The sequence below is a fragment of the Pan troglodytes genome, chromosome 20 (genome assembly GCF_028858775.2).
Source record: "Pan troglodytes isolate AG18354 chromosome 20, NHGRI_mPanTro3-v2.0_pri, whole genome shotgun sequence".
In the NCBI taxonomy this organism is placed as follows: domain Eukaryota; kingdom Metazoa; phylum Chordata; class Mammalia; order Primates; family Hominidae; genus Pan; species Pan troglodytes.
In genome coordinates, this window is record NC_072418.2 from 17,989,788 (window position 1) to 18,012,246 (window position 22,459).

Below are 22,459 nucleotides of genomic sequence, written 5' to 3' on the forward strand. Positions count from 1 at the left end.
TACAGAGAAGCACTGAGCCACCGCCACTGAACCCCCCCAAACCCTGGCTTCACAGAGTTTTAAAATCGCCTTGGGGTACTGCGGTTGCTTTTCAAGTCTTTTACCCATCAAAGCCTGACGCACTTCCACACATTCCTTTGTAGTGTTTACTGGACAAGCGCAAAGAACTAAGATACGCTCTGTATTTACAGAGCTAATGGGCCTCTTTCACAGCAAGTTGACATCTCATCTGCTTTTGGACATGCCTTTGCTCAGGGATCAGGTTTAGTGGGAGATGCCCCACCTGCTGGCAAATGGAATACAGCTGTGGACTCTAACCAGGCGTCCTCACTTCCTCTGTATGAAGCCAGCCTTCGTCACAGCAGATGATGTAAGAGGCAGAAACCAGTTGGAAAATTGCAGGTGAAATGGTAATGGCAGCATATAAGGACCATGCCCAGGAAACCCAAGGGACCAGGTGCAGCACGGTGAAAGAGTGCTGCCTACATGTGTGCCCATCCACAACCTCAAGCATTTCTGCAATCCTGCCTGCAAGATGAAAGAAAAGGAAGCATTACAGGAGATTCTATTACGACCAGTGGAATCTGCAGTTGGGAGAGCCACTATGAGGCACAAGATGATGGCCTGCCTCACAAGGGTTACGGCAGCACCCAACAATCCTGAGAAAAGATCCCTCTGTGCCTGCCTCTGCAGGCCCAATGACTCATAGCCAAATTTGGACTTTATTATAAGCAACAGTTTATTAAGGTGGGCTCTGCAAAAGGCACAAACATGGGTGGAGGTCCACAAACAAAAACACTTAGCGTAAGCACTGATGGAATATTTGGCCTGTTTTTGCCTTGAATCTTAGCTAAGTATGTACAGGACTGTAGTTAACTCAACGGCTTTCAAGAAAAATGCAAAATGCTTTCTTTGCATTCTTAATATAAAAGCTTGTGGTTGGCCGGGCACGGTGGCTCACGCCTGTAATCCCAGCACTTTGGGAGGCTGAGGCGGGCAGATCACGAGCTCAGGAGATCAAGACCAGCCTGCCCAGTATCTATTAAAAATACAAAAATTAGCCTGGCACGGTGGCAGGTGCCTGTAGTCCCAGCTACTCAGGAGGCTGAAGCAGAAGAATCACTTGAACCCGGGGGGCAGCGGTTGCAGCGAGCAGAGATTGCATCACTGCACTCCAGCCTGGGCAACAGGGCGAGACTCCAACTCAAAAAAAAAAAAAAAAAAAAAAAAAGCTTGTGGTCACATCCCTTCTCTCCTCACCCCACCCTGAAAAAGAGATGAAAGAAATTCTATACAGCTTCCCTAACACTTTGAACTAAGCCAAAATTATAACAGTCTACTTCCCACAACCAGAAAATCAGCTTAACAGAAAGAATGCCCAATCATTCAAATATCAATCCGACTCCGCCTAAGACCCAAAAAAAGAAAACAGGTCTCACACTAAGACATCCCCAAGCAGCCCAGGATAATTTCCTAGGATTCTGGCATTTGGGTAACTGCTGGCACATCGTGTCACCTTTACAGGTCACACCCCAGGTGTAGCAACAACCCTCTTCTGCCGGCACAGAGCCCTTCCCCAGTCACGGTGGCACCACAAACACTTGCAGTAAGTGGACACATGGGGAGCAAACATGCTCAGCTATCATGGCTGCCCACCTGGGTGGCTAGGTATCCCCCATTTTGTAGAAATAGGCAGTGTCTTCCATCTGGGAAAGAAGAGGGGCTCTTGTCAGTCCTCTCTATTCCTGATCCACGTGTCTGTCTTAAGGGAGAAGGCCCCATCACTCTATGAGAAGTGACCATCACATAGAGAATGAACAGAATGACCCCTGCCATTTTAAAAAGAATTCCCCAAGACTAATGGTTGCTGGAGAGTTCTGTAACTTTCACAGAAACTCACACAATTCCTTTCTCATGATATATGTGCTCATATACCCATCAAAGTCTTTTACCCATCAAAGCCTGACGCACTTCCACACATTCCGCACACAGATTGCTATGCTATGCCCACAGCAAAGTAATCAACTCAAGAGTCCCTTGGTGGTGGTGGTGGGTAGGGGGCGAATGAAGAAGACAGGTAAGGCCTGGGACATCCCCGCCATGGCCAAGCCCAGCTAAGAAGCTGGTCGACACAATTTTCGATTTTGTGATCCCCAGCTTCAAGCATAACTCTCAATATGGACACATGTAGAGACACACACAGAACAGGGACAAATTTACAGGGACATGTTTCCATGGTTCCTTCAGTGGCCCAGCATGAGTGGATTCTTTGGTATGACGTTCTGTTTCCTTTTCCCTAAGGCAAGTCTGCATTAACCAGCTGGCTTCACTCAGGAGAGTGGGGCTCAACATTCCAGTGCTATGTGTCCTTACGGCAAGTGGCCACCCGCTTCTGCACTTCACCCACCCAGGCCTGTTAAGGTTCATGAGGAAAACACATGACTTAATTGCTGCTCTACAGAACTGCTGTTCTACAGAGAGCGTATGAAGAGCTGCCTCTCCATCTACAAAGAGAATCCCTTGGAGTTTGCACCTGGCCAGGCACAGTGATTCATGCCTGCAATCCCAGCACTTTGGGAGGCTGAGGTGAGAGGATCACTTGAGCCCAGGAGCTGGAGACCAACTGGACAACATAGTGAAACTCCACCTCTACTAAAAAATTTTAAAATTAGCTGAGTGTGGTGGTGTGTGCCTGTAGTTCCAGCTACTCTGGCGGCTGAGGAGGGAGGACCGCTTGAACCCGGGAGGCAGAGGCTGCAGTGAGACGTCACAGCCACTGCAACTGCTGCCTGGGCGACAGAGCAAGACCCTGATCCGATAAATAAATAAAAACAAATAAAAACCTATGTGTCGGCTGGGTGTGGTGGCTCACCCCTGTAATCCCAGCACTTTAGGAGGCCAATCACTTGAGGTCAGGAGTTCAAGACCAGCCTGGCCAACATGGTGAAACCCTGTCTCCACTAAAAAAAAAAAAATACAAAAAGCCAGGTGTGGTGGTGGGTGCCTGTAATCCCAGCTACTTGGGAGGCTGAGGTGGAAGAATCACTTTAATCTGGGAAGCAGAGGTTGCAGTGAGCAGAGATCGTGCCACTGCACTCCAGCCTGGGTGATAGTGGGAGACTCCATCTTAATAAAAACAAAAACAAACAATCAAACAAAACCATGTGTGGGGTAGGGCAATCACCCGTAAGACAAAATAAAAAGATAAATATATACCAAAAAAAAAAAAAAAGAAAGAAAATGCACCTGGGAAGATGCTCCCCGTCACTAGTCATGAAGAAATACAAATCACAGCCACACTGATACCACTGCAAGACTATGTGAATCTACTGCTTCCCACCCCTAAAACCCTGACAATACCAAGTGCTAGTGAAGATGTGCAACGACTAAAACTCTCATCCACTGCTGATGAGGGTGAAAAATGATGCAACCCTCCAGAAACATCTGAGAGTTTCCTGTAAAGCTAAACATGTATTTATTCCAATGACCCAGCCATCTCACTTGCAGGTCTTTAACCAAAAGAAAGAAAAACATGTTCACACAAAGAACTGCATGTGAATAGCTTTAGCAGCTTCATTAAGAATCACCAAAAACTAGAAACCATCCACGTGTCCTTCAACTGAGAAATGCAGAAAAAGCTGGGGTCTATCCATATAATGAAACACTACTCAGCAATGAAAAGAAACAACTGAAACACTCCCACTAAGTAGTCAGATGACTCTAATAAACTATGTTAACGAAAAGAAGCCTGACTCAACCCCTACCTCCCCTGCATTGTATGATTCCATTTTCCATTTAATATGACATTCTAGAAAAAGCAAAATCATAGACACAGAAAACAGATCAATCATTGCTGAGGAGCCGGACACGGTGGCTCACGCCTGTAATCCCAGCACTTTGGGAGGCCAAGGCGGGCAAATCACGACGTCAGGAGTTCAAGACCAGCCTGACCAACATGGTGAAACCCCGCCTCTACTAAAAATACAAAAATTAGCTGGGCATGGTGGTGCGCACCTGTAATCCCAGGTACTCAGGAGGCTGAAGCAGGAGAATCACTTGAACCCGAGAGGCAGAGGTTGCAGTGAGCCGAGATCGCACCACACTGCACTCCAGCCTGGGCGACAGAGCAAGACTATGTCTCAAAAAAAAAAAAAAAAAAAAAAAAGGCTGGGCGCAGTGGCTCACGCCTGTAATCCCAGCACTTTGGGAAGCCGAGGTGGACAGATCACGAGGTCAGGAGATCGAGACCACCCTGGCTAACACAGTGAAACCTCATCTCTACTAAAACTACAAAAAATTAGCCAGGCATGGTGGTGGGCGCCTGTAGTCCCAGCTACTCGGGAGGCTGAGGCAGGAGAATGGTGTGAACCTGGGAGGCAGAGGTTGCAGTAAGCCGAAGACTGCGCCACTGCACTCCAGCCTGGGCGACAGAGCGAGACTCCGTCTCAAAGAAAAAAAAAAAAAAGTTGCTGAGTCTCACGCCTATGGTCCCAGCACATTAGGAGGATGAGGCAGGAGGATCATTTGAGGTCAGGAGTTTGAGACCAGCCTGGCCAACATGGTAAAACTCCATCTCCACTAAAAATACAAAAATCAGCTGGACATGGTGGCGCAGGCCTGTAATTCCAGCTACTTGAGAGGTTGAGACTCCAGAATTGCTTGAACCCAGCAGGCAGAGGTTGCAGTGAGCCGAGATTACGCCACTGCCCTCCAGTCTGGGAGACAGAGTGGGACTTCATCTCAAAAAAAAAAGGGGGGGGGGAATTTTATTGCATATAAACTTAAGAGAATAAACAAACCACATGCAGTACCCCACCATGACCCCCTTTAGACCTGGTACAGAGACCCCCCAGGACTGGGAGATGCTGCTTTGCAGGGAAGGCAGACAGACCTGCAAGTGCAGCAGGCAAGGACAGCCTGGTCTGAACCATGAGCTTCCATGCTAACCTGGGGGACTCCGAGTAACAGATGTTGTCAGCCTTTTGTTTCCTGTCTGTAAAACAGAGCAGTTCAGCCACGCGCGGTGGCTCACGAGGTCAACAGATCAGGGCCAGCCTGGCCAACATGGGAAAACCCTGTCTCTACTAAAAACGCAAAAATTAGCCGGGCATCGTGGCACATGCCTGTAATTCCAGCAACTCAGGAGGCTGAGGCAGGAGAATTGCTTGAGCCCAGGAGGCGGAAGTTGCAGTGAGCTGAGATCGTGCCACTGCACTCCAGCCTGAACAACTGAGCAAGACTCCGACTCAAAAAAAAAAAAAAAAAAAAAGGATTAAAAAATTAAAAAGTGCTTTTCTGGGCCGGGCACAGTGGTTCACGCCTGTAATCTCAGCACTTTGGGAGGCCGAGGCGGGCGCATCACGAGGTTAGGAGATCGAGACCATCCTGGCTAAAACAGTGAAACCCCGTCTCTACTAAAAAATACAAAAAAAATTAGCCAGGCGTGGTGGCGGTCACCTGTAGTCCCAGCTACTTGAGAGGCCGAGGCAGGAGAATGGCATGAACCCGGGAGGCGGAGCTTGCAGTGAGCCGAGATCGCGCCACTGCACTCCAGCCTGGGCCACAGAGCGAGACTCCGTCTCAAAAAAAAAAAAAAAAAAAAAAAAAAGTGCTTTTCTGAAAGGAGGGCTCTAGTTAAGGTAAACCATGGGTTCTGTGACTTGTGCTTTACACTGAGAGAACAAAGCAGCAAGACCAACAATCTTAAAGGAGTAATACAGAGTCCATGTAGGGTACACTACCCCTGCATTCACATCAACTGGAGAAGAGAAGCTATTTCCAGCTCAAAGTAGGAGAAAGTTAATACATAGCTATTCAAGAGTGTTTATGTACAGACAGTTAATCTTGAGAAATCCAAACTGTGTGGCTAGAACAAAGCTACTGTTTACAATATTTTTCATACTAATGCTTCCTGGAGGACCTTCCTTGGCCCCATGTTTAAATTTTGATTAAATGTCAAACTAGTAGAACTATTTGCCTATGCGGGGATGGGGCGGGGGGAGAAGACGGTTAGGCAACACAGTGCCAAATTCAAAACTCCGTACTAGCTCTGACAGCGAACACCTTTAGATTCAGAGGAGAAAAGTAGCCTTAAACAGGACAATTCAGCCTATCTACTGAGATCATCTTATCAAAAGGAGTAACTGTCATTACAATAAAATGCAATACAACAATACAATAAAATGCAACAAAGCCACGAAGAAGGAAAAAGGCTGCCCAGCATTCTAGCACCTATTTGCACAATTAGCCCACAGAGTTACTTACAAACAATATTCCCCTTATATAGTCTGTGTTCTGTTTTTGATGGGGCACTGTATACAGAACCTATCTGCCAACTTTAACTGTAATGCGATAACCAGAGCTCACACAACCACTTCTCAATTGTTTCTGTCAGGATGTTTCCAGTTTTTTAAGTATCAACATTACAGGGTTGAGAAGGACCAACAAGCATTTGATGGCTAATGATGACAAAGTCCTTGATCAAGATGCCAGCAAGAACATTCACCACAACAGACTCCATGCAGAATGCTTGGAGTGATGCCCTCTGAGCCCCAAAGCACTTGCTCTCACATTTGACCACCAAGGTAGGATGAAAGAGCTCAGGGTACAAAGAAATATCCACTCATCCGTCACAGTGAAGGATTACCTTCATTATGTCCTCTCCAGAGGTAAACCCAAAGTCCCTCTGATCGCTGACTTTTTTACACTTACCACATAATCCCAACCCACTCTATTCTTCCGCAAGTCATTCAGAGAAGGCATACGGTGGTGACATAAATGCTGACGACTACCAGGTCCCCCCGATCTCCAGCCGTCTGTTTGTTTGCCCACAGGAACACACATTGTGTGCTGGCAATAACTAAACAAGCTTTTCTGCCCAAGGCGGCTGAGCTCACTCAGTGCCTCGAGGCTCCCCACCATGGTTACAAGTGCTGGCCTAACCAAGCTGTGCCTGGAATCAGCCTTGTCACTGTGCCGGGGGAGTAGGAAACAGTTAAAACACATTTTTATGCTTTCATTTCTATAATAAATGCATCAGATATCACATGAAATCAGCTCTAGGACTGACTGAGCACCTGCCTGCTATACATTTTCCAGGCCGCCAGTGCCCTGCCAGGGGATATGCTGAGCAGCCAAACCCAGCCTGGCCATGATGCCTGTAGTAAGTTGGCAGACAATGTACGAGCAACAACTTTCCCAGTTAAGCGCCAACTTTCCCTGAGTGTCCACATGCTTAGGGAAGAAGGTTGGACTTAAACCAACAAGCAATTACTGAATGCTTACTGAGACATGGGGCTCAATGTGTCTGTATGCTGTATTCCGACCTCACAAGAACCTCGCACAGGGCAGGGATTAGGGTCTCAGTTTTGCAGCCAAGGAAGCTGATGCGAGAAGAAATCGGTAATTCATCTAAGGTCACACCTGACTCCTCACCTTATACCCCCAAAAAATCATTTCCTGATGGATCAAGGGCATAAATTGGAAGGGCAAAACCTTACAACTTCCAGAAGAAAATATAAAATATATTTCACTTCAGGATAGTGTTCTTCCCACCAACCGTAAAACAAAGATTAATAAATTCACCTACATTAAAATTAAGACCATCTTTTTTTTTTTTTTTTTGAGACGGAGTTGTTGCCCAGGCTGGAGTGCAATGGTGCGATCTCAGCACACCACAACCTCCGCCTCCTGGGTTCAAGCGATTCTCCCGCCTCAGCCTCCTGAGTAGCTGGGGTTCTCCCACCTCAGCCTCCCGAGTAGCCAGGCAGGAGCCACCACGCCTGGCTAATTTTGTATTTTTAGTAGGGACAGGGTTTCTCCATGTTAGTCAGGCTGGTCTCAAACTCCTGACCTCAGGTGATCCACCTGCCTTGGCTACCCAAGTGCTGGGATTAGAGGCATGAGCCACAGCACCCAGCCTGAAATGTTATTTCTTAATAATAAGACTTGAAAGGTGAAACTGATCCATGGGCTGCCGTATGGATGTTTTAGCAGGCACGAAAACATTCACCTCCTTGTGCATGTCCATCAGAGGTCTTGGGTGACAAGGTGCATTACCAATGAGTTGTAATATTTTGAAAAATATTTTTTCTAAGCAGTAGGTCTCAACAGCGGGCTTAAAATATTCTGCAAATGATGCTGTAAACAGATGTGCTGTCACCCAGACTTTGTTTTTCCCTTTACAGAGCACAGGCAGAGTAGATTTAGCATAATTTAGATTTAGCATAATTCTTAAGGTCCTTGGATATTCAGAATGGCTAATGAGCAGTAGCTTCAACTTAAAGTCATCAGCTGCAGTAGCCCCTAATGAGAGGCAGCCTGTCCTTTGAAGCCAAGTATTGATTTTTCTACAGCTATAAAAGCCTAGATGGCATTTTCTTCCAATAGACTATTTTGTCTACACTAAAATGTTTACTGTAGCCACCTTTATCAATTATCTTAGCTAGATCTGGATAACTTGCTACAGTTTTTCCATCAGCACTTGCTGCTTCACCTTGCACTTTTATGTTTTGGAGATGGCTTCTTTCCTTAAACCTCATGAACCAACCTCTGCTGGCTTCAAACTTTTCTTCTGCAGCTTTCTCACCTCTTTCAGCCTCCAAAGAATTGAATAGAGTTACTACGGCCTTGCTAGATTAGGCTTTGGCTTAAGGGAATATTGCAGCTGACCTGATCTATCCAGACCACTACAACTTTCTCCATGTCAGCAATAAGGTTGTTTCACTTTCTTATCACTCAGGCATTCACTGGAGCCACACTTTTAATTTCCTTCGAGAACTCCTTTGCATTCACAATCTGGCTAACTATCTGGCTTAAGCAGCCTAGCTTTTGGCTTTCAAAATATGTTATTGGCCTTTTAGCGTTGTTAAAGGGTATTGCTCTGTCATCCAGGCTGGAGTGCAGTGGCATGATCACAGCTCGCTGCAGCCTCAACCTCTTAGGCTCAAGCAATCCTCCCATCTCAGCCTCCCAAGTAGCTGGGACCACAGGCGTGTGCCACCATGCCTGGCTACTTTTTCCATTTTTTGTGTGAAGACGAGGCCTCACTATGTTGCCCAGGCTGGTCTCAAACTCTTGTCCTCAAGCGATCCTCCCACCTAAGCCTGCCAAAAAATGCTAGGATTACAGGCATGAACCCCATGCCTGGCCATTTTTAGCTTTTGACTTGGTGTGAGAGACGCGAGACCCTTCCTTTCATCTGAACACTTTAAAGGCTATTATAGGGTTATTAACCGGCCTAATTTTAAGATAGTTGTGTCTCAAGGAATAGAGAGGTCTGAGGAGAGGAAAAGAGATGGGAAATAGTCAGTAGCTGGAGCAGTCAGAACACAAACATTTATAGATTGAATTCACCTTCTTAGATGGACATGGTTTGTGGTTCCCCAAAACTATGATAATGACACCCAAAATCACTGATCACGAATCATAACAGATATAATAGTCTGAAACATTGGTCACATTACCAAAATGTGACACAGAGATGAAGTGAGCACACGCTGTTGGAAAAATGGCACTGATAAAAGACTTGCTCAATGCAGGGTCACCACAAATTCTCAATTTGTAAATAAAAAAACCGCAATTATCTGCAAAGCACAATAAAACGAGGTATACCTATACATGCAACAAACACAAAACCGGTAAACTCAAAATTCAGGATGGGCAAGGAAATGAAGTAGGGAAAGGAACACACACAGGAAGCAGAGGTGACTGAACTGGTCAGGCCAAGTCTCCTCAAGTTGAGTGACACAAATCAGAATCACTCAAAATTGAAAGGCTAACCAAAACACTGCACCGTCAATCACCTACAGCACCTTCAGTGAAGTAAGAGCACTGCAGGGTGGGTAGGAGCAATTCCCTCTGCTGTGCTTGACCCTCATCAGTAACAAGCAGAGCTAACTCTGACAGGTGGATGGAGTGCTTCTGCTACCCAATCTCACTGACAGGGAAACAGGATCAAAGATTAAGCAACCTGTTCCAGATCACTGCCAATGTCTCCAAATTCCAGTGGGTGAATGTCCATTTTGAGCTTCAGTACCACTAGTCACAGTGGTACTCATCTGTGCACCTGCTTAGGTAGTATATTCCATTTTCAGCAAGTTCTAATTGCCCATATAAAACACATCAGAGGTACAGAGATCTTTAAGCACAAAATGCAACACTGAGTTTATCTCATGCCCTTTCCAGGACAAGACAATGCCAAAAAGGAAACAAGCCTGGGCGCGGAAGTGAGCACCTATAGTCCCAACTACTTGAGAGGCTGAGGAGGGAAGAGGATGTCCTGAGCCCAGGAGTTCTGGGCTATATTGCATGGTGCCAATCAGGTGGCCACACTACGTTTGGCATCAGTGTGGTGACCTCCAAGGAGTGGGTACTACCAGATTGCCTAAGAAGGGGTGAACCAGCCCAGGTCGGCCAGATGTGGTGGCTCACACTTGTAATCCCAGTATTTTGGGAGGCCCTAGCGGGCGGATCGCTTGAGGCTGGGAGTTCGAGACCAGCCTGGCCAACAAGGCAAAACCCCAACTATATTAAAATACAAACATTAACTGGGCATGGTGGCGGGCATCTGTAATCTCAGCTACTCAGGAGGCTGTGGCACAAGAACTGCTTGAACCTGGGAAACAGGCTGCAGTGAGCCAAGACTGTGCCACTGCACTCCAGCCTGCGCAAAAGAGTGAGTGAGACTCCGTCTCAAAAAAAAAAGAAAAAAAGAAAAAAAAAAAGTGGCGGGGGTGGGGTGGGGTGGGGTGGGTCGCGTAGTGAAGAAAAAAAAGAAAGGGGGCAAGTCAAAACTCCCACACCTATCAGCAGTGGGGTCATGCATGTGAATCACCACTGTACTCCAGCCTGGGCAACACAGTGGAGACCTTGTCTCTTAAAACGGTAGGTTGGCTGGGCGCGGTGGCTCACGCCTGTAATCCCAGCACTTTGGGAGGCTGAGGTGGGCGGATCACGAGGACAGGAGACCATCCTGGTCAACATGGTGAAACCCCGCCTTTACTAAAAATACAAAAATTAGCTGGGCGAGGCGGCGCGTGTCTGTAATCCCAGCTACTCGGGAGGCTGAGGCAGGAGAATCGCTTGAACCCAGGAGGCGGAGGTTGCAGTGAGCCCAGATTGCACCACTGCACTCCAGCCTGGCAACAGAGCTAGACTCCATCTCAAAAAAAAAAAAAAAAAAAAAAAAAAAAAGCCGGGCGCAATGGCTCATGCCTATAATCCCAGCACTTTGGGAGGCCGAGGCGGGTGGATCACAAGGTCAGGAGATAGACACCATCCTGGCTAACACAGTAAAACCCCATCTCTACTAAAAACACAAAAAAGTAGCAGGCACCTGTAGTCCCAGCTACTCAGGAGGCTGAGGCAGGAGAATGGCATGAACCCGGGAGGCGGAGGTTGCAGTGAGCCGAGATCACGCCACTGAGGTTAGGCCGGGCATGGTGCCTCATGTCTGTACTGTCAACACTTTGGGAGGCCGAGGTGGGCGGACTGCCTGAGCCCAGGAGTTTGAGACCAGCCTGGGAAACACGGTCCCTACAAAAATTAGCTGGGTGTGGCTGGGTGCGGTAGCTCATGCCTGTAATCCCAACACTTTGGGAGGCTGGTGTGGGAGGATCAATTGAGGTCAGGAGTTCAAGACCAGCCTGGTCAACATGGCGAAACCTTGTCTCTACTAAAAATACAAAAATTAGCCAGGCATGTTCATGGGAGCCTGTAATCTCAGCTACTTGGGAGGCTGAGGCAGGAGAACTGCTTGAACCCAGGAGGCCAAGGATGCAGTGAGCCACTGCACTCCAGCCTGAGCAACAGAGTGAGACTCCGTCTCACACAGGAAAACAAACAAACAAAAAAAGGATGTGGCAGTTTAACAATGAGGCACTGCCTGTAAAACTCTTCACCCTCTGCCCTCAACCAAAATCTGTTAGGAACAAGTACAGTGAGCGAAATGGGTTCTGAAATATATCTCTACCCTCAGGTACACAAGGGTGCTTGTGAGCAAAAAACAGAGGGAGAATGATGTTGACTGGAAACCCTTACTCCCAACATGTCAGCACTGTATTGCCTAAAAAGATCAATTAAATCTTTTTTAAAAGCACAAAGAAAAAATTCCCATGACACAGACTTAAAATTCTACCTCTTGACCACACCATGGCATTCAGGTCTGCACACACAGCCACCCTGCAATTGGTATGTCACTTGACAAGACTCACCTGAGCAAGAGCAGCCTCCAAGACCACTGAGAAAACACGACTGGCTGCTGAATTTTTAGAAAAAAGAAAAAAATTAATAAAAAATAGAAAACATATTTTTAAAAATAATTAAGACCAGGCACAGTGGCTCATGCCTGTAATCCCAGCACTACGGGAGGCAGAGACAGGTGGATCACCTGAGGTCAGGAGTTTGAGAACAGCCTGGCCAACGTGTCGAAACCCCGTTTTTACTAAAAATACAAAAATCAGCCAGGTGTGGTGGCAGGTGCCTGTAGTCCCAGCTACTTGGGAGGCTGAGGCAGGAGAACCGCTTGAACTGGAGGTTGCAGTGAGCCGAGATCATGCCACTGCACTCCATGCCGGGTGACAGAGCGAGATAGTCTCAGAAAATAAATAATTAAAAAAAAAAAACCCCAGAAGACTTATCCTGCAATTGCTGCTCAAAGTGATGATCAAAGGGAGAGAATAAGAAGTATAAAGGCCAGGTGTGGTGGCTCACACCTGTAATCCCAGCACTTTGGGAGGCCCAGGCGGGTGAATTACGATGTCAGGAGTTCCAGAGCAGACTGGCCAATGTGGTGAAACCCTGTCTCTACTAAAAATACAAAAATTAGCTGGGTGTGGTGGCGTGCACCTGTAGTCCCAGCTACTCAGGAGGCTGAGGCAGAAGAATCGCTTGAACCCAGGAAGCGGACGTTGCAGTGAGCCAAGATTGCGCCACTGCACTCCCGCCTGGGCAACAGAGCGAGAGTCTACCTAGAAAAAAAAAAAGTAATAGTATAAGCTGTGACACTGGATGAAGAAAGTGGCAAAAATAAAAATTTATAAGAAAAAAATTGATGACATAAATTTTTAAAAAGGGGGCAAAAAACATAAGCTGAAACTCCTTAAACTTTAAACATCTGGGCTGGGCGTGGTGGCTCAAACTTGTAATACCAGCACTTTGGGAGGCCGAGGCGGGAGGATCACGAGGTCAGGAGGTTGAAACCAGCCTGCCCAGCATGGTGAAACCCCGTCTCTACTAAAAATACAAAAAATTAGCTAGGCATGGTGGCACACGCCTGTAGCCCCAGCTACTTGGGAGCCTGAGGCAGGAGAATTGCTTCAACCCGGCAGGTGAAGGTTGCAGTGAGCCAAGATTGCACCACTGCACTCCAGCCTGGGAGACAGAGCAAGACTCCATCTCAACAAACAAACAAACAAACAAACAAAAATAAAAACTTTAGGGCCGGGTGCGGTGGCTCACACCTGTAATCCCAGCACTTTGGGAGGCTGAGGCGAGCAGATCACAAGGTCAGATCAAGACCATCCTGGCTAACACAGCGAAACCCCATCTCTACTAAAAATACAAAAAATTAGCCAGGCGTGGTGGTGGGCGCCTGTAATCCCAGCTACTCGGGAGGCTGAGGCAGGAGAATGGCATGAACCCAGGAAGCGGAGCTTGCAGTGAGCAGAGCAGAGATTGTGCCACTGTACTCCAGCCTGGGCGACAGAGCAAGACTCCACCTCCAAAAAAAAAAAAAAAAAAAAACCAACAAACTTTCAATCTCTGGTAGGTTTAAAAGGAATCTTTCCTATCATCTAAAAGACAAACAACAATTGTCGGCAAAGATGTGGAGAAACTGGACCCCTCATATGTACAGCAATGTAAAATGGGGCAGCCACTGTAAAACAGTCTGGCAGTTCCTCAAAAGGTTAAAACATAAATAATGAATGTCCCAGAAATTCCTCCCCTACGCATATGCCAAGAGAAAGGGAAACATTTCTACATAAAAAGTGTGTGTGGGCACTCACAGAGGTATTATTCATAAGAGCCAAAAACTAGAAACCAAAATATCCATGAACTGATGAACGGATAGTGTCATTTCTAAGGATACAACCAGATTTTCTGAAATTGGGGGTAGGGGAGGGGAATCAAAGATGTTTCCTTCTCAAGGAGCAAACCGCGTAGTGTGGCAATCAATTCTGAGGCTCCATGCTGCCCTTCCAAGGACTGAGGTACTGTACCCAAGAATCACTGTGCCGGAGTGAAGGACAAAGCAATCAAGTCATCCAGGCACAAGTCACAGAACACTGAGTGCGGAGAGAGGCAGAGCTTGCCAATCTGGCTTCACCGGGGGCTCCTCTCACCTGTTCTCTGTCTGCTCAGGAGTTGGTAAGCGCCCTCGCACTTAAAACATTCCAAAACCCAAGCTTTTCTGGTTACATTCTGAGGCAATGCACAGAGAAATGTTAAGAAATGTTGATTCTGTGAGCCTTTTCAAGGTGACATCAAGACAGAAACTACTTGCTGTGGAAATCATTGTACAAAGTGGGTAGGAGTGAGAAGCCCACTGATAGGATGAGTCCCCTGGGAGCTGATGAAAGGGTGAGATCCAATCCATTTTTAAACAGTCCTTTTTTTTTTTTTTTTGAAAGAGAGTCTCACTTTGTTGACCAAGCTGAAGTGCAATGGCGTGATCTCAGCTCACTGAAACCTCCGCCTCCTGGGTGACTGGAACTATAGGCGCATGGCACCATGTCCGGCTGATTTTTGGATCCCTGCCCCGCCCCAAGAAGGAGTCTCACTCGGTGGCCCAGGCTGGAGTGCAGTGGCGCGATCTAGGCTCACTGCAAGCTCCACCTCCCGGGTTCACGCCATTCTCCTGCCTCAGCTTCCTCAGTAGCTGGGACTACAGGTGCCCACCACCACGCCTGGCTAATTTCTTCTATTTTGAGTCGAGACGGGACTTCACCGTGTTAGCCAGGAGGTCTCAATCTCCTGAACTCGTGATCTGCCCGCCTCAGCCTCCCAAAGTACTGGGATTACAGGCGTGAGCCACCGCGCCTGGCCAATTTTTATAGTTTTTATTAGAGACGGGGTTTCACCATACTGGCCAGGCTGGTGGTCTCAAACTCCTGATCTCAGGTGATCCACCTGCCTCGGCCTCCCAAAGTGCTAGGATTACAGGCATGAGCCACCGTGCCTGGCCTTAAACAGTCCTTTAGGCAGTCCTGAAAGACACCTGGCTGCACCACTGTTTGAACCATCTCCCATACCTTTGTGCCTACTCTTCACCGATGCCCAATATCCATCCCCAAAATCAGTTTCCGTGTGGAGGCAGGATATGGGGAATTTAAAGCCCCTCAGCAGGCTTCCGCACCCACGTTCTTAGTTCTAACATGTGTTCAAAAAGTAAGCAAGATGGCCAGGAGCAGGGGCTCATGCCTGTAATCCCAGCACTTTGGGAGGCCGAGGCAGGTGGATCCCTTGAGGCCAGGAGTTTGAGACCAGCCTGGCCAACATGGCGAAACCCTGTCTGTATTAAAAATACAAAAATTAGCCAGGTATGGTGGCAAGGGGCCTGTAGTCCCAGCTACTTGAGAGGCTGAGGCACGAGAATTGCTTGAGCACAGGAGGCGGAGGTTGCGGTGAGTCGAGATTGTGCCACTGCACTCCAGCCTGGGCAACAGAGCGAAATTCTGTCTCAAAAAAAAAAAAAAAAAAAAACAGTAGGCAGGTGGATATTTGCACACTCATGTTCACTGCTGCATTATTCACAACAGCCAAGAGGTGGAAGCAACCCAACTCCATCAACAAAAGAGTGGAATTCTGACATGCTACAACACGGATGGACCTGGAGAACAGGTTATTATGCTTAGTGAAATAAGCCAGTAACAAAATTCTAAATACTGTCTGAATTGGCCAGGTGCAGTGGCTCACGCCTGTAATCCTAGTACTTTGGGAGGCAGAGGTGGGTGGATCACCTGAGATCAGGAGTTCGAGACCAACCTGGCCAACATGATGAAACCCTGTCTCTACTAAAAATACATTAAAAAAAAAAATTAGCCACGCATGGTGGCGGGTGCCTGTAATCCCAGCTACTTGAGAGGCTGAGGCAGGAGAATCACTTGAACCCGGGAGGCAGACATTGCAGTAAGCCAACATCGCGCCATTGCACTCCAGCCTGGGCAACAAGAATGAAACTCCATCTCAAACAAACAAACAAAAAATACTAAACAAACAAAAAATACTGTCTGATTCTACTTATATGAATAACTATGGTAGTCAAACTCATAGAAACAGAAAGTAGAAGACTGGCTGCCACAGGCTGGGAGGAAGAAGGAAAAGGAAGTTATCTGAAGGATACAGTGTCAGCTTTGCAAGATGAAAACTTTCTAGCGACAATGTGCATATAGTTTACACTGTAAAATGGTTAGGATGTTGCATTTTATGTTTTGAAACACATGCGTGTGCATGTAGGCAAATGGGTTCAGCCGACATTCCTCAATACTAACATGGGAAAATGCCCTCACAGGGCTGGGTCAAATGAAATGCCACACAAAGCAAGTGTTCAATAAACACCTACTACTAATAAAAGCAAACATCGGCCAGGCACAGTAGCTTGTAGCTCCCATTTGTAATCCCTGCAGTTTGAGAGGCCAAGACAGGCACATTGCTTGAACTCAGGAGTTCAAGACCAGCCTGGGCAATGTGGTGAGACCCCATCTCTACTAAAAGTACAAAAAAGGGGCCGGGTGCGGTGGCTCACACCTGTAATCCCAGCACTCTGGGAGGCCGAGGCGGGCAGATCACCTGAGATCAGGAGTTCAAGACCAGCCTGGCCATGGTGAAACCCCGTCTCTACTAAAAATACAAAAAATTAGCTGGGCATGGTGGTGTGCGCCTGTAATCCCAGCTACTCAGGAGGCTGAGGCAGGAGAATTGCTTGAATGTGGGAGGCGGAAGTTGCAGTGAGCCGAGATCGCACCATTGCACTCCAGCCTGGGCAACAGGAGTGAAAATCCGTCAAAAACAAACAACAACCAAAAACAGGCTGTGCACGGTGGCTCACATCTGCAATCCTAGAACTTTGGGAGGCTGAGGTGGGTGAACCACCTGAGGTCAGGAATTCTAGACCAGCCTGGCCAACATGGGGAAACCCCATCTCTACTAAAAATACAAAATTAGCCGGGCGTGGGGGCGCGTGCCTGTAATTCCAGCTACCCCAGAGGCTGAGGCAAGAGAATTGCTTAGAAGCCGGGAGGCAGAAGTTGCAGTGAGCGGAGGTCACGTCATTGCACTCCAGCCTGGGTAACAGAGCAAGACTCTCAAAACAAAACAAAGATGTCAGGCGTAGCTACTCAGGAGGCTGAGGTGAGAGGATAGCTTGAGACTGGAGGGTGGAGGTTGCCATGAGCCAAGACTGTGCCACTGCACTCCAGCTTGGATGAGGGAGACCCTGTCTTCAAAAAAAAAGTGTGAATGGTGGCCGGGCACGGTGGCTCACGCCTGTAATCCCAGCACTTTGGGAGGCTGAGGCGGGCGGATCACGAGGTCAGGAGATCGAGACCATCCTGGCTAACACGGTGAAACCCTGTCTCTCTACTCAAAATACAAAAAATTAGCCGGGCGTGGTGGCGGACACCTAGAGTCCCAGCTACTTGGGAGGCTGAGGCAGGAGAATGGCGTGAATCCGGAAGGCGGAGCTTGCAGTAAGCCAAGAACGTGCCACTGCACTCCAGCCTGGGCAACAAAGCAAGACTCCATCTTAAAAAAAAAAAAAAAAAAAAAAAAAAAAAAAAAAAAAGGCCAGGCGGTGGCTCATGCCTGTAATCCCAGCACTTTGGGAGGCCGAGGCGGGTGGATCATCTGAGGTCAGGAGTTCAAGACTAAGCCTGGCTGACATGGTGAAACCCTGTCTCTACTAAAAATACAAAAAAATTTGCCGGGCGTGGTGGTGGGTGCCTGTAATCCCGGCTGCTCAGGAGGCTGAGGCAGGAGAATTGCTTGAACCCGGCAGGTGGAGGTTGCAGTGAGCCGAGATTGCGCCACTGCACTCCAGCCTGGGCAACAAGAGCAAAACTCCATCTCAAAAAAAGTGTGAATGTCATGATTTAGTAAGAACTATTTAATGTATTAATATTTATATTTCATAATCTGTAATCATGGAGTAAAAGCCAAGCAGGCTGCATCATTTGCCCTGCAGTCTCCTAGCACATGAACTAATGGGCAGGCAGGAGGGTGGGCATCATCCACCTTGCTTACCGCTGACCTCCAGCACCCAGACAATCCCTGGCACTCAGCACAAGTAACTGCTCAATAACCAGAAACATCAAGTGCTTGCCGGAAAAACTCCATGATGAGGGAGAGGGAAGATTACACAGACCAAATTTAAGAATCTCTGCCTTAGGAACTCAGGGGCTATCCTGCCTGAACCATCGATAGGGGATATTTTCAAGTCATCTCAACCACTGCTTGACTCACTCCAGGTGGACCCACCACTGGCACCTTCTAGTACCACAGCTCAGCCTTGAGTATGTGCTTGAACTTTCGTTCGCACTTCACATTTTCCACACACAAATATAATGTGCCAAAATGAGCCAGTCCTGCTCCCAAAACCCTGCTCACAAAATGGAGGACGTGAGGGTGTGGACGCATAGAATGAATGAAATGAAAGATGTCAGTCAAAGCAAATTCCAAAGAGAAGTGGGAAATTTTCTAGCCTCCAAGAACAGAGGACAAAACTATTAAACATGATACTTATCTAGGTCACTGGAGTTCACTCTAGGACACATTGTTTTGGAAAGAAAAGCCCTTCACCATTCCCCAGATTAAAGCAAATTCACTCATCTGTGTTCTTACTACACAGGGGCCTGGCTTTCTCAAGTCTGGGACCCTGCTGGGACTCTTATTTCTGACGTCCTATTGGGAGGAGCCCTCACATCCATCCTCCTGGAGATGCCCAATGCCCCCAAGTCTGGTCTAGATCCACCCTTGCATTCCAGGCTTGCACATCCAACTGCTTCAATGACAGCATCCATGAGGATGTCGACAAGCTCCACATGGTCAAGGAACTAAAGTGACCCCATTTTCTCTAAAACCTGTCAAAACAGGTTGACAACAGCCCTACTGAGTGTCCCAAGCCCCCTTCAAAGGCCCACTTACCACAGGGGACAGTGGCTACCAGGCTGGATAACCCAGCTGCAGAACAGTCCCAACACTGCAGAAAGTCCCCCTGGACAGCACTGCTTTGGAAATTGGGTAATACACTGTAAAATAAGTAAGGTCTAGACCAGACCTTGGAAGATGGAGGAAATGGAGTTTGGGGGGATGTCTGGAAGAAGAATCAAATGAACTGAATGAGGCAACAGTGTGTCACAGAACCCAGGAGCCCAGGGTGCTACATGACAGGAGTGTAGGTCTTATCCTATATGCAGTGCGGTTTCAGGGTAGCATAATCATGCTGTAGTCATCTATTCTATTTTGATTGTGTACTTTTCAACTAGCTTACTAGTAGCACTGTGCGTGGAGTTTAACCACTTCTACCATTTTCTCTGGACTGGCTTTGGTTTTTTTTTTTCCCCCACAGGTATTCAGAGCCAATTTCCTATTGAATGAGATCACGTGTCATTTTACGAAGTCAAAGAAAAGATGTAAAAGTAAAATCCTTCATGGCACACCTGTTAAATGAATCACCACCTTTCTAGCACAGGGGTATTAGGATCTTGTGCAACAATCACCACTGGAGACATTAGGATCCCTGAAACACCTGCCTCACTCACTGTCATGTCTGCAGTGAATGCAGAACAGTGTCTGATTACCAAGTACATCCAGCACACGCATGGGACATGGATGTTGACCGAGTTCCACTTGGTGTGCCTGAGGCAGGCAGGAAATTCTCTTGGAAACAGAATCCTTAAGGGGATGGAGGGGGAAGCACCCACGAGCTAGAACTCAATTCTACCCTACAGTAAGCAGCACTTCAAGGGCCGGGCATGGTGGCTCACGCCTGTAATCCCAGCATGTTGGGAGGACCAGGCACGTGAATCACTTGAGATCAGAAGTTAAAGACCAGTCTGAAAATATAGTGAAGCCTCATCTCCACTAAAAATACAAAAAAACCAGCCGGCGTGGTGGCAGGCGCCTGTAGTCCCAGATACTTGGGAGGCTGAGGCATGAGAATCACTTGAACCCGGGAGGTGGAAGCTGCAGTGAGCTGAGATCACACCACTGCACTCCAGCCTGGGTGACTCTGTCTCAAAAAAAAAGCACCTCAAGACCGAGAAGCGGCCGGGCGCCATGGCTCACGCCTGTAATCCTAGCACTTTGGGAGGCTGAGGCGGGCGGATCACGAGGTCAGGAGATCAAGACCATCCTGGTCTAACTCGATGAAACCCCATCTCTACTAAAAATACAAAAAATTAGCCGGGCGTGGTGGCGGGCGCCTGTGGTCCCAGCTACTTGGGAGGCTGAGGCAGAAGAATGGCATGAACCCGGGAGGCGGAGCTTGCAGTGAGCCGAGATCGCGCCACTGCACTCCAGCCTGGGCGACAGAGCGAGACACCGTCTCAAAAAAAAAAAAAAAAAAAAAAGACTGAGAAGCTCACCATAATCCTGAAAGATTATCCAGTTCACACCATAATTTTAACAAGCCTGGGGCACCTGGACTAAAGACACACTCCAGTTTACTTACTTCCCCCCAACCATCCTGCTTCTATATTCCCAGACTTGCTCTGAGTAGCAAAAGGATAAATGGAAGTGAAGGCCCGGAGCGGTGGATCACCTGAGATCAGGAGTTCGAGACCAGCCTGGCCAACATGGTGAAACCCTGTCTCTAATAAAAATACAAAAAAACAGTCGGGCATGGTGGCGCATGCCTGTAATCCCAGCAACTCAGGAGGCTGAGGCAGGAGAATCACCTGAACCTGGGAGACGGAGGTTGCAGTGAGCTGAGACCACACCATTCCATTCCAGCCTGGGCAACAAGAGCCAAACTCCATCTCAAAAAAAAAAAAAAAAGAAAAAGAAAAAATAGAAGTGAAACCAAATCAAGGCAACTTGGTTCTCTAGCGGAAACTTTTTGAAGATGAGGTTAAATTCCACTCTTGTGAATGTCTTCATGAGAAACTCCTCAGGAGGGAAGCAGTGTTTTTACTGACCAGATGTCTGGGTGAAAAGGAGACCTGTCCAGTCAGCATTCTGCATCCCTCTTCTGATCATCCCCTCACACTGGTGAGCACCTCCAAGGGACAGGTACTTGCTTTCAGACCTGTCCAGGTCTCTTTCCAAACCTCTGCTGTCCTCATTGAAGAACCAGACTCAATGCTAGCCCCCTTCCTATGCTCCCAGTTGGAAGGTCTCCTCCCTCTCAGGCTGCCTTGCCTGGACATCTTGGAGAGCACTTCTGAGCTCTACCCTGTGCTCACTACGTATCATCCAAACCATCTGAGTTCACTGAGAACAAAGCTGAATATGGTGGACTCCCACAGCTTATGCCACAGCAGACAAGAGCTAGTGGGCTCTGGACACAAGTGCTCCAAGTACTTACCAACTCTGTGACCCTGCAACCCTACCCAAGTGACAGCTCTTCAAGCACCACCTTCCGTATCTGCAAACCGGGATGATACTAGTGCCCAGTGTATATGGTTGTTTTCCGAGGACTTAAGGAATGCGTAGAGGCTTAGAAATATTCGCTAAAACAGAACAATCAGCAGCAGTGTGCTCAAGCTCAGGGTCTGGGGAGGGCAATGTGGCAGTGAAGTGACCAAGTCTGCAGCTCCCTACAGCATCATGGTTGACACAGAAACTGGACTGATGGATGTTTGGCTCCACCACTTTAAAACAGGCATGCAGTAAGCAATAGAAAAAAATTAAGGAAGATGTCAAGCATCCAGTCAGAAAATGTAGTTTTATACTTTACAGGGAAGCCTATTCATAGGCAGCTATTTGCTACAAACCCTGAACTTTTCAGAGTCAACAAAGATAAGGACTGCTTTAAGGTGAACAATGGGAGTGAAGGGTGGTGGGCAAGGGGTGGTGGTGGTGGTGGTGGTCAGGAAGGTCAGGGGAAAGAGACACAGGCCAGAAAGGGTAACCAGCTCTCACAAGTGCAAAGGACATCAGTTACCAGAGCAGACAGGCCTCAAGACTGAGGATAAGCAAGCTGCAGGCAGCATGCTACGCAACTCAAAAGGGCCCAATAGAGAGACCGCTCTAACACTGGTAATTTAAAACTGCATTCCTGGGATTACAGATAGCTGAGCTATTATTTTGAAAAAGATGAACACGAAGGTGGTATTATTTCCAGGCAGCTAATCTGTCAGCTGAATGGTTTCCTACTGTCAAAAGGAAAACATATGAAGAGTCTCATACACACACAACTCTATTACTTGGCAGCTTTTTATAACTGAAAGTGCTTCAGAGCCAAGTAATTTTTAATGAAGATTACAAATGAAAACAACCTACACACAGATAGCACCACCTT

At 47.5% G+C, this 22,459-nt stretch overlaps 1 protein-coding gene across 3 annotated transcripts in view; it reads right to left on the bottom strand.

Moving 5' to 3' along the window:
- Positions 1-22,459, bottom strand: part of BRD4 (bromodomain containing 4) — a 97,758-nt gene that overhangs the window by 60,879 nt on the left and 14,420 nt on the right. The gene's annotated exons all lie outside the window — the stretch shown is intronic.